At 43.1% G+C, this 11,484-nt stretch overlaps 2 long non-coding RNA genes across 2 annotated transcripts; both read left to right on the top strand.

The window, feature by feature from the left end:
* Positions 1-4,269: 4,269 nt before the first annotated feature.
* Positions 4,270-7,981, top strand: LOC307027479. Its single transcript, XR_013804662.1, has 4 exons — positions 4,270-4,357; positions 5,129-5,323; positions 6,688-6,848; positions 7,253-7,981. It is a non-coding gene; the product is annotated as an uncharacterized lncRNA (long non-coding RNA).
* A 706-nt stretch (positions 7,982-8,687) lies between these two features.
* LOC307027478 lies at positions 8,688-10,797 on the top strand. The gene is made up of 4 exons (XR_013804661.1): positions 8,688-8,915; positions 9,177-9,244; positions 9,746-9,789; positions 10,677-10,797. It is a non-coding gene; the product is annotated as an uncharacterized lncRNA (long non-coding RNA).
* Positions 10,798-11,484: the final 687 nt, after the last annotated feature.

The following is an 11,484-nucleotide window of genomic DNA, read 5'->3' as shown; positions in this document are numbered from 1 at the left end:
TTGACTGCATTCACTACTCTTACTCATCACTTGTTTTACAGTCTGGCTGCGCTCTCACTGGTACCGGTGCGGTAGTGCGCCCACTAGTGGAAGGATTCAAAATAGCAGTTTTTTTTCCTCCTCTCACAGCCTACTTAGCAAAGTCCTTCAGCTCCGTGGGCCAAGCTGAAATGCTTCCCGGGCCGGATCTGGCCCGCGGGCCGTATGTTTGCCATCCCTGATTTAAACGCAAGGGCCACCATTAAAAGTCACTTTTAGGGGGAAAACGCAGGCTCTGTCCATTTCGTTAACAAACTGATAGGCAAATGGACAAAAGTGTGATTAAAGCATATGCAGGACCCCAGCGAGCTCCAGACTATGTGCATTGTGTCGGGGACCCTTGTGAATGATAAGACCCATCATTTAAATGCAAAAACCACCATTAAAAGTCACTTTTAGGGGGAAAACGCAGGCTCTGTCCATTTAGTTAACAAACTGATAGGCAAATGGACAAAAGTGTGATTAAAGCATATGTAGGACCCCAGCGAGCTCCAGACTATGTGCATTGTGTCGGGGACCCTTGTGAATGATAAGACCCATCATTTAAATGCAAAAACCACCATTAAAAGTCACTTTTAGGGGGAAAACGCAGCCTCTGTCCATTTCGTTAACAAACTGATAGGCAAATGGACAAAAGTGTGATTAAAGCATATATGCAGGACCCCAGCGAGCTCCAGACTATGTGTATTGTGTCAGGGGGCCATGTGAATGATAGCACCCATCATTTAAACGCAAAAACCACCATTAAAAGTCACTTTTAGGGGGAAAACGCAGCCTCTGTCCATTTCGTTAACAAACTGATAGGCAAATGGACAAAAGGGGGAACACGGCCCAGCCGCTGCTCCACTGCTCCAGGCTGTGTGCATTGTGTCGGGGACCCTTGTGAATGATAACACCCATCATTTAAACGCAAGGGCCACCATCAAAAGTCACTTTTAGGGGGAAAACGCCGGCTCTGTCCATTTCGTTAACAAACTGATAGGCAAATGGACAAAAGTGTGATTAAAGCATATGCAGGACCCCAGCGAGCTCCAGACTATGTGCATTGTGTCGGGGACCCTTGTGAATGATAAGACCCATCATTTAAACACAAGGGCCACCATTAAAAGTCACTTTTAGGGGGAAAACCAAGCCTCTGTCCATTTGGTTAACAAACTGATAGGCAAATGGACAAAAGTGTGATTAAAGCATATGCAGGACCCCAGCGAGCTCCAGACTATGTGCATTGTGTCGGGACCCTTGTGAATGATAAGACCCATCATTTAAATGCAAAAACCACCATTAAAAGTAACTTTTAGGGGGAAAACGCAGGCTCTGTCCATTTCGTTAACAAACTGACAGGCAAATGGACAAAAGTGTGATTAAAGCATATGCAGGACCCCAGCGAGCTCCAGACTATGTGCATTGTGTCGGGGACCCTTTTGAATGATAAGACCCATCATTTAAATGCAAAAACCACCATTAAAAGTCACTTTTAGGGGGAAAAAACAGGCTCTGTCCATTTCGTTAACAAACTGATAGGCAAATGGACAAAAGGGGGAACACGGCCCAGCCGCTGCTCCACTGCTCCAGGCTGTGTTCATTGTGTCGGGGACCCTTGTGAATGATAAGACCCATCATTTAAACGCAAGGGCCACGATTAAAAGTCACTTTTAGGGGGAAAATGCAGCCTCTGTCCATTTGGTTAACAAACAGATAGGCAAATGGACAAAAGTGTGATTAAAGCATATACAGGACCCCAGCGAGCTCCAGACTATGTGCATTGTGTCGGGGACCCTTGTGAATGATAAGACCCATCATTTAAATGCAAAAACCACCATTAAAAGTCACTTTTAGGGGGAAAAAACAGGCTCTGTCCATTTCGTTAACAAACTGCTAGGCAAATGGACAAAAGGGGGAACACGGCCCAGCCGCTGCTCCACTGCTCCAGGCTGTGTGCATTGTGTCGGGGACCCTTGTGAATGATAAGACCCATCATTTAAACACAAGGGCCACCATTAAAAGTCACTTTTAGGGGGAAAAAACAGGCTCTGTCCATTTCGTTAACAAACTGATAGGCAAATGGACAAAAGTGTGATTAAAGCATATGCAGGACCCCAGCGAGCTCCAGACTATGTGCATTGTGTCAGGGGGCCATGTGAATGATAGCACCCATAATTTAAACGCAAAAACCACCATTAAAAGTCACTTTTAGGGGGAAAACGCAGGTTCTGTCCATTTAGTTAACAAACTGATAGGCAAATGGACAAAAGTGTGATTAAAGCATATGCAGGACCCCAGCGAGCTCCAGACTATGTGTATTGTGTCGGGGACCCTTGTGAATGATAAGACCCATCATTTAAATGCAAAAACCACCATTAAAAGTCACTTTTAGGGGGAAAAAACAGGCTCTGTCCATTTCGTTAACAAACTGATAGGCAAATGGACAAAAAGGGGGAACACGGCCCAGCCGCTGCTCCACTGCTCCAGGCTGTGTGCATTGTTTCGGGGACCCTTGTGAATGATAAGACCCATCATTTAAACGCAAGGGCCACCATTAAAAGTCACTTTTAGGGGGAAAACGCAGCCTCTGTCCATTTGGTTAACAAACTGATAGGCAAATGGACAAAAGTGTGATTAAAGCATATGCAGGACCCCAGCGAGCTCCAGACTATGTGCATTGTGTCGGGGACCCTTGTGAATGATAAGACCCATCATTCAAATGCAAGAACCACCATTAAAAGTCACTTTTAGGGGGGAAAAACAGGCTCTGTCCATTTCGTTAACAAACTGATAGGCAAATGGACAAAAGGGGGAACACGGCCCAGCCGCTGCTCCACTGCTCCAGGCTGTGTGCATTGTGTCGGGGACCCTTGTGAATGATAAGACCCATCATTTAAACGCAAGGGCCACCATTAAAAGTCACTTTTAGGGGGAAAACGCAGCCTCTGTCCATTTCGTTAACAAACTGATAGGCAAATGGACAAAAGGGGGAACACGGCCCAGCCGCTGCTCCACTGCTCCAGGCTGTGTGCATTGTGTCGGGGATCCTTGTGAATGATAAGACCCATCATTTAAACGCAAGGGCCATGATTAAGAGTCACTTTTAGGGGGAAAACGCAGCCTCTGTCAATTTCGTTAACAAACTGATAGACAAATGGACAAAAGTGTGATTAAAGCATATGCAGGACCCCAGCGAGCTCCAGACTATGTGCATTGTGTCGGGGACCCTTGTGAATGATAAGACCCATCATTTAAATGCAAAAACCACCATTAAAAGTCACTTTTAGGGGGAAAAAACAGGCTCTGTCCATTTCGTTAACAAACTGATAGGCAAATGGACAAAAGGGGGAACACGGCCCAGCCGCTGCTCCACTGCTCCAGGCTGTGTGCATTGTGTCGGGGACCCTTGTGAATGATAAGACCCATCATTTAAACACAAGGGCCACCATTAAAAGTAACTTTTAGGGGGAAAACGCAGCCTCTGTCCATTTGGTTAACAAACTGATAGGCAAATGGACAAAAGTGTGATTAAAGCATATGCAGGACCCCAGCGAGCTCCAGACTATGTGCATTGTGTCGGGGACCCTTGTGAATGTTAAGACCCATCATTTAAATGCAAAAACCACCATTAAAAGTCACTTTTAGGGGGAAAAAACAGGCTCTGTCCATTTCGTTAACAAACTGCTAGGCAAATGGACAAAAGGGGGAACACGGCCCAGCCGCTGCTCCACTGCTCCAGGCTGTGTGCATTGTGTCGGGGACCCTTGTGAATGATAAGACCCATCATTTAAACACAAGGGCCACCATTAAAAGTCACTTTTAGGGGGACAACCAAGCCTCTGTCCATTTGGTTAACAAACTGATAGGCAAATGGACAAAAGTGTGATTAAAGCCAACAAGTCCTCCAACTAATACGACCAAATAGGTCGATTGTTTTCCTCGTTTTCCGACCCATTAATACGACCCAGAGCAGCGTTTTCAATCAACGGGTGCGTCAGCCTGTATACCTTTACGACCCACGGGCGCGTTTTAAATCAACGGGAGGCGGCGTAATGACGTACAACGTCCTCGACAACTTCTGTTAACAACCATCGTTTTTCAGACACGTACACTCTTCAAAAATCACGGCTGTCTGTCGTAGAACAAAACGTGATCCGTCTCTTAAATTTGTGTCGACCACAGACCTTATTTCGAGCTATTTTCCCAAATCCTATGGAGAAATCTCATTGGTTCTGACGCGAGGGAACCGGAATTGGTCAAATGCTAACTTACCGGGGTTTTGGACTCGTCACTGCATCAGACAACATCCATTTATTTCCCAGACAAGCTAATAAACGTGAGTAGTCAGATATCAAAAGTATATTCATTTTGGGATATGTATTATGTTGTTTTATTTTGTCGTCTAGTACAGTGACTAAGATTACTATGTTTACCTAGGAATAATGATAGCAAAGCTAAATTAGCCAAAAGTAGAATCAGCTAACGTTAACGTGAGCATGGAAGTTATGTGATCCATCGGTTCATGCGGTTGATCCAAATGTTATCAAACGTCACATTCTTTATAACTATATTAAATACTATTGATCTATTAAGTGAAGAGTGACCAGGGGTGTAATACTGCCGGAACACCGCTCCGGCACCTAAAACGGGGATGGTTGTTAGCATCTGGTGCTAGCTAGCTATGATAACGGATAGGCTAAGAGTTAATTATGTAATTGTTAATTGACAGTAGTTACATAAGCTTCAAAACAAGCCACAACTGCGCGTGCACACGTGCAGAACTTATAGAATTAGCAATACACCCCTGGTAATGATGATTTTAGTATTATTTTCTGTGATGATGGAGCATCAACTTTTGGATCAACCAGATATTTACAGATTAGGGTTGTCCATAACAGTCAATTTAAACATGTGACTGACTCTGTATAACATTGTTTTCCTTACTCTTGTGATTTTTGTTCATCCTATCTAAAAGATAAAAAAACATGAGTTCATTGTTTTAACAAGATTTTTCACGATATAATAAAATACATGAATCCTGTAAACATTTGTAGTATAGTATTCTTATTTTTGGTATTCCCTGACATTATCTGTGTTTCTGTTACAGACGCCTACTCAAAAAGTGTGCCAGACATGCAGGCAAAGCATAGGAGTAGCAAGTAAAAAATGCAAACAATGTGGTGCCATCCAACCCTACAAAGAGAAACTCTCCAAGCAAAAAGAAAAGGTTGCACAGGAGTGGAAGGCCACGCAACAGAAAAACCACAGTGTCAACAAAGTGTATGACTCGACACATTTACTGGTAAGCTTTTTTCTCTTGCAGATGTCAGTTATCATAAAAAAAGTGTGTAAATAATCCCTGATCTTAATCTTTTTATACAAATTGTTAAATTACTGAATTGATTTATACTTTCCAACAGTCGCCCTCATTTACTTTTTAAAAATAATCCTAATTTCTTAAGTAAGTTTATGTGAGAAGTACAGACTAGTGCACGATTACTGCACTTCATGTAATGTGTTAAGCAAAATTGTTGTCACCGTTGTATTTAAAGCTGTAAAGGCATAACACATTTTTTCGAACTGATGTTAGATAGTGTTTGTACTTGCAAGCACCCAGTTTTAGTAAAACATTATTTCTTAACCAGAAGTAACATAGTTCAGGCCAGTGGTAATTCCTAGAATCAGAGCTTCAATGTACATGTTTTTCTAATTATATCTTACAAAAAAACCTGCATTTTGGTGTTTTATATTTTATTTTGGAACTTCATAGTATAGAAAACACATAATTATGTGACTATGGTTTCCAAAAGTAAAATAAATGAAATATCATATACATTTTTGAATAAATGGTAAAACCAAGAATGTCAGTGAATCAAAACCAGCCCATATTAATATAGTGCTTGAAAGACAATCAAGACCTGGAAAGAGTTAGTATTAATAAAGAGGCCCTTAAAAGCACTTTCATTAAGCTTACCAGAGTCTCTGACTTTGAGCCGTGTTCGAACAGTCCTTTAAAAATTCCCCTGTAACACCAGCTTTACATCTGAAGTGCTGTTAATGCGGAACTTTGAACCTGAAATGATATAGGTTATAGCTTGCTGACATGTTTCAAAGCTAAATGTAGCTTATTCAGATATCTGAATATGAGAATTAAATGGACAAATATTAGGCATGCCAGAAACTGACCATGATCAAAATCGGACAGCCCTGGCGAATATTAATTGATTATTCGCCGCCGAATTGAAACTAAGCCAGGAAAAAAAAGAAATACATAAATAATAATAAAAATATATATAAATAAAATCGAATTTTAAAAATAATTTTCGATTATGGAGACTGTAACGAATATTCGAAAAATAGAATAATCGCTGGCATCCCTAACCCATATAAAAATAACTATGCCCATGTAAAAAAAACTCAAAGTGAACCCGAGCTCAATAAACTTCTTTTTTTTTTACAGTTCTTTTTTAGGGGCTCCCCTAAAAGGGGTCTAAAATCACACCTGGTTAATTGTGGGGTGCCTTCCTCAATGTGCACACGTATCACATCAGTGCATTTTTCACTTAGGCAAAATAAATGGAGTTATAATGGCTTTAGGTGTGTGAAAATGTTTAGAACTGTTGTGTACATAATATTTCTTGTTTTTTTGTGTCCATTGTGTTCCAGCTCCACAAATGGAAAATGTTAGATCGGCGTCCCATCCTCCTTCTTGCCAAGAGAGGCACAAATGGTTTTTGCCGATTTCATCTGTCCATGGCAAATCGAGACAGAAGATGGTAACAATGCACTTGTTACCATAAAGAGGATTTACGAAAGCCTTATTAATGGTAAAGTATACAAATCTGCATGCTATATTTCAGCAATTTATCTGTTAACATTTTTTGTAAATTAGTTGCCCAGTTATCTGGTTTTAAATGTAAAAAAATGTGAATCACTGTTTACCAAGTAGTAAAAATATGTCGTTATGTCTTGTTTTGTCAGTTAAAGGGCCCATGTCATGCTTTTCTGGTTATTACCCGTCCCCTTCTGTGTTATGAAGCTTTTCCTGCATGTAAACGGTCTGCAGAGTCACAAACCCTCAAAGTACACCCTGTAGCGAGTAAAACTCTAACACAGAAAATACCTGTATATGCTGCTCTTTTTCAAAAAAAAATCTTCCTGAGTATAGTGACGTAACGGGCATAGTGACGTACCGGCTCACACACACTCACTCAGCCTTATCTTTTCTCAGCCGAGGCTCCGTGGATCTCCTCACGCACACACGCACTCACACTCACAGCCTGGATGTGAGTGTGTGTGTGTGTGTGTGCGCTCAGGCTGAGTTCCTCGCTGTCTCGCAGACCCCACACAGCAACCAGGAAACAACACCAGTAATCCAGCTCACACTGTCTGCTCCTCGAGCCTCAAAGGGCGGAGCAGCGAGCCCCCCAACGTCCCGCCAACACGGCACCCAGACCCCACGCAGCATTCTCATCTGTTTGTCCTTACTGGTGTCATTTCCTGGTTGCTAACAAACGCCATTGTAACACAGAATCACTGATGTTCCGCTGTTTCATTTTTAGCTGTAATTACTCAGATTATAAATGTATATGGCGGATTATACTTGGTCATTTACTCACCATGCGTCTACTTTTTTTTTTTCTCAATAGGGACTTTGGCAGTTGAACCTGAGGGCCCTTGTACCACACAGGCAGAAATGGCCGCAGACCCAGGATCAGACTTGTCTGTACCTCTTACCACCGAGACTGACACTGAGTTCACTCTCTTCCTCACTCCTGTGTCCTCCGGCCTGACTCCTGCTCTCTCCTCCGGGCTGACTCCTGCTCTCTCCTCCGGGCTGACTCCTGCTCTCTCCTCCGGGCTGACTCCTGCTCTCTCCTCCGGGCTGACTCCTGCGCTCTCCTCCGTGCTGACTCCTGCTCTCTCCTCCGTGCTGACTCCTGCTCTCTCCTCCGGGCTGACTCCTGCTCTCTCCTCCGGCCTGACTCCTGCTCTCTCCTCCGGGCTGACTCCTGCTCTCTCCTCCGGCCTGACTCCTGCTCTCTCCTCCGGGCTGACTCCTGCTCTCTCCTCCGGCCTGACTCCTGCTCTCTCCTCCGGCCTGACTCCTGCTCTCTCCTCCGGCCTGACTCCTGCTCTCTCCTCCGGGCTGACTCCTGCTCTCTCCTCCGGCCTGACTCCTGCTCTCTCCTCCGGCCTGACTCCTGCTCTCTCCTCCGGGCTGACTCCTGCTCTCTCCTCCGGGCTGACTCCTGCTCTCTCCTCCGGGCTGACTCCTGCTCTCTCCTCCGGGCTGACTCCTGCTCTCTCCTCCGGGCTGACTCCTGCTCTCTCCTCCGGCCTGACTCCTGCTCTCTCCTCCGGCCTGACTCCTGCTCTCTCCTCCGGCCTGACTCCTGCTCTCTCCTCCGGCCTGACTCCTGCTCTCTCCTCCGGGCTGACTCCTGCTCTCTCCTCCGGCCTGACTCCTGCTCTCTCCTCCGGGCTGACTCCTGCTCTCTCCTCCGGGCTGACTCCTGCTCTCTCCTCCGGCCTGACTCCTGCTCTCTCCTCCGGCCTGACTCCTGCTCTCTCCTCCGGGCTGACTCCTGCTCTCTCCTCCGGCCTGACTCCTGCTCTCTCCTCCGGCCTGACTCCTGCTCTCTCCTCCGGGCTGACTCCTGCTCTCTCCTCCGGGCTGACTCCTGCTCTCTCCTCCGGCCTGACTCCTGCTCTCTCCTCCGGGCTGACTCCTGCTCTCTCCTCCGGCCTGACTCCTGCTCTCTCCTCCGGGCTGACTCCTGCTCTCTCCTCCGGCCTGACTCCTGCTCTCTCCTCCGGGCTGACTCCTGCTCTCTCCTCAGTGTCTTCCTCACAGAAAAGAAGACCAACGAGGAATAAAGTGGCAATTAATGGTATGTGCGGGTTAATTAGTAATTATCTTATTTACATCGACTGAAACTGTGTTTGATTTTGCACATTGAATTAGTTAAAGAGAGAGAAAACAATCATCGGTACAATTAGAATACACCACCTTTTGTTTTGTTTAAGACTTTGCAGTATCAAAAGTCTCAGTGCCATTTTGAACAGTTTAATTGAGCACAATGTGATGTTAGGCAATGTTTAGGAGGTTATTGCTGAACTTCAACTTATTACCATCTTTTAATTCCTTGCAGAATGTCCCATTCATCAAGGGTCAGACACTTTCCCCTACAAAAAACTACTGAGGGAACGAATCAGGGAGGTTTGTTTAGAAAATATTTTTAAATAAATAAACAATGACAATAATGTTTCCGTGGAACCAAGTCTTATCTTATTGGATTTTCGTATACTTTGTTTAAAAGGAGTGTTTCAGTCTTAAGCATGACTGCTAATGTAAATATTGAAATTACAGTAACAATAATTTATTATTAATTTAAGGTTGAGGTACTTGTGTAATGCTTCATGTCGCATTAATGCATCATGTCCAGCCATTTATTTGTATATTACATTTTTTCTTGTAATCCTTTGTAGGTGAATTCCTATTCTTGGCAGTACAAATATTTTTTTAAATAATAATAGTATTCCAAAATATTAAACTGACGGGGAAAATGCTATTGACTATGTTACAGTCCTTCATATGTTTGAGTTAATCGTACCTACTATTATTTCAAATTATCATTTGATTTCACTGGACTTTTTGTATTTACATGTATGACATTTGAAAAAAATGAAGTTTACCTAAAATCTGTGTTTCTTTACTCAGGGCCATACCGAGGTGTTGGTGCAGTGGCAGTCTTGCTCTGGATGGTATGTATCTAATCTGAAGTTTCCTTCAGTGTAGCTGATGGGTCTGGCAGAACAGGGGCCACAAAGTAGTCTTACCAACCAACTTCATCAACCCTGAGATCACTAACTTAAACATTTTGGGTTCCTCAGCAGTAAATTGAATTTAGTTGATCACATGGGGGTGGGGAGCCATGTCATCAATGGCTCTATCAGACGTTTGCGCCATAAAGTAAGACATCCAAGTTCTCTGCCCTTCGTCATTCAGACATCGCGCCCTAGAAATGTTGTCTGATTGTAACACATAAGCAGGGAAGTAGCCTACATTGAAATAGAAATTAAAATATACAATAGAGTTTATCATTGATCAATATCACTAAAGGTTAAATGATTGATATGTGAGGCTGGATGGTATTTGATCTCTTTTGTAATTACTGACTTGTTACATTTGTTCTTAACAATTATACTATAAGTATAGTTAGTAGTAATAAGTAGTATTATTTCTGTGTGCAGTCTTGCAGGCAGTTGTCTAAGTTTAGTGCTGTATGTTTGGGCATTGATAAGACAGCAAATTCAAAGAATTGGTCAAATGAAACATTGACTTTGAAATAAAAAATGTACCTTGTATTATATATGATGTACGTGTTATATATAAATATATACATTATACTGCACTTTCATCATGATATTTTTGAGTGACTTAGTATATCTTCTCATTTGAAATAGCATTGTCAACATACTGTAGAACTACATATTCCAAAAAGTAATACTTTTTGCTGTGTCAGTATTGTCATACTGATATTCTGTACAAACTGTGAAGTCCATTGAGACAAATGTAACATTTGTGATATTGGGCTATATAAATAAACATTGATTGATTGATTGATTGATTGACTGTTTCTGTTTTACAGTGGGGCGAAGTGGAAAAATTCCTGGGAGCCAAAGGAAAACTTTTCCAGTTAAATATGGCTGACTTTTTTTTTTCTATTTTGGAGTAATAAAATACATATAAAAAAAACATCTATGTAAGTGTTGTGCCTATTTGTGTTCTTATGTTATCAGTGAGCTGAAGCCAAGACAAATACAAATATGTTTTAAGTGTATCAATACAAACTCATTCTCTAAAACTGTCATGATTGGTCTGTTGTGAATGACACCCATGAGGAAAAAGGTCCTACACATTATATCACATCGGCAGGGCTGTGATGTGATGAGGCCCTCGCGAGCGTCGACGGGGGGGTGGTGTGTAAACCCTGGACACACCAAGCCGATTACAGCTAGTGGAGCCTCGCAGCAGAAACTGTGGCGCGCTCAATTGCGCCGCATTTGCGCATCAGATGAGGCTCCCTCCACAAGATGAGGGCGAGAGGCAGACGCAGTCTGTGTGATCGGCGTGTATGGAGGGGCGGGCCTGCACATCGGCATATCACAGACTGGTGCATACATTGTACAGGCGGCAATTTGAAATGGAACGCAGCCCACACACGGCAGACAAACCCAAACACTTTTTGAACACGCCACCTCCAGACACATTAACATGCACTCCCCTAACTTTCCCCTAATCTGACATTGTATTTCATTCCATAACATATAAATATACTGTTCACCCATGTGAAACACACACACTGAAACCAAAATAATTTACAAACATGTGAAAATCTTTCATATGCGATGGAAACTTCTGAAGCAATGGAAACAGGAGTCAGAGAGACACGAGGA

Source organism: Notothenia rossii (genome assembly GCF_949606895.1).
Source record: "Notothenia rossii genome assembly, contig: scaffold_174, whole genome shotgun sequence".
NCBI classification, from domain to species: domain Eukaryota; kingdom Metazoa; phylum Chordata; class Actinopteri; order Perciformes; family Nototheniidae; genus Notothenia; species Notothenia rossii.
The sequence above is the reverse complement of the archived record's forward strand: the minus strand, read 5'-3'. Positions and strand labels throughout refer to the sequence as shown.